Source organism: Austrofundulus limnaeus, unplaced genomic scaffold (assembly GCF_001266775.1).
Source record: "Austrofundulus limnaeus strain Quisiro unplaced genomic scaffold, Austrofundulus_limnaeus-1.0 Scaffold36, whole genome shotgun sequence".
NCBI lineage: Eukaryota > Metazoa > Chordata > Actinopteri > Cyprinodontiformes > Rivulidae > Austrofundulus > Austrofundulus limnaeus.
The window spans coordinates 2,933,066-2,933,862 of record NW_013952438.1 but is presented as its reverse complement, the minus strand read 5'-3'; positions in this window follow the sequence as shown (position 1 = coordinate 2,933,862).

Genomic DNA, 797 nt, shown 5'->3' with positions numbered 1-797 from the left:
CCCATTAACTAACTAACCATCAGTAAGCCCTGTTTTAAGCTTTGTTTAACTATAATTGCAATTTATTTTTCTTCAGGCTCTTCACCAATGCATTAATGTCAAAGTTCAACATGAAGGGGAAGGGGAAACAAGGAAAAAAACCTTTGGAAATGACAAAGGTTTATAGAGCAATAAAAGGTAAGCGCATATTTCCTGTCGCCCATATGAATGATTATCCCCTACCCATTTTTAAATGAGGAGATAAAAGAAAAATGTTTGATTCTGGGTATGGGGTAGCAAGTGTAAAATGAATTGTTAAAAAATTTCACTAACTTATTTTTCATTTTAAAGCTCAATTTTTGAGTGTTAAATTATTTTCACTAACATTTTATTGTAATTTAGCTTGCTATTCTTACATTTAGCTATTTTGTTTTTAAATAAATGTTCAGTTTTAATGTTAAATAATACATCCTAAATGTAAAAGTTTAACCTTAAATGTTGAAGTTCACATTTAGGTATTTTGGAACAGAACGCAGCCTTTGCTGTTTGTGCTCTGCCCATGACGCCAACATCCTGACACAATAGTAATCGCTATCGCTTCAGTACAGCTAAAGCGTCCCTACAACACATTAAACTTGCAGTTATGGTGGTTGTCCAAGCTGCACTTCAAACTGCTTGACCACTAGTACCATCCATATTGTTTTTTTCATAAACACATTTTGAATTTAGATTTTAAATATTACTTCAGCAGTGTTAGTAGCGGCTAGCGGTTGCTAGCAGCGGCCATTGTTGTTTGTCGGAGGATGACTACATCCAGG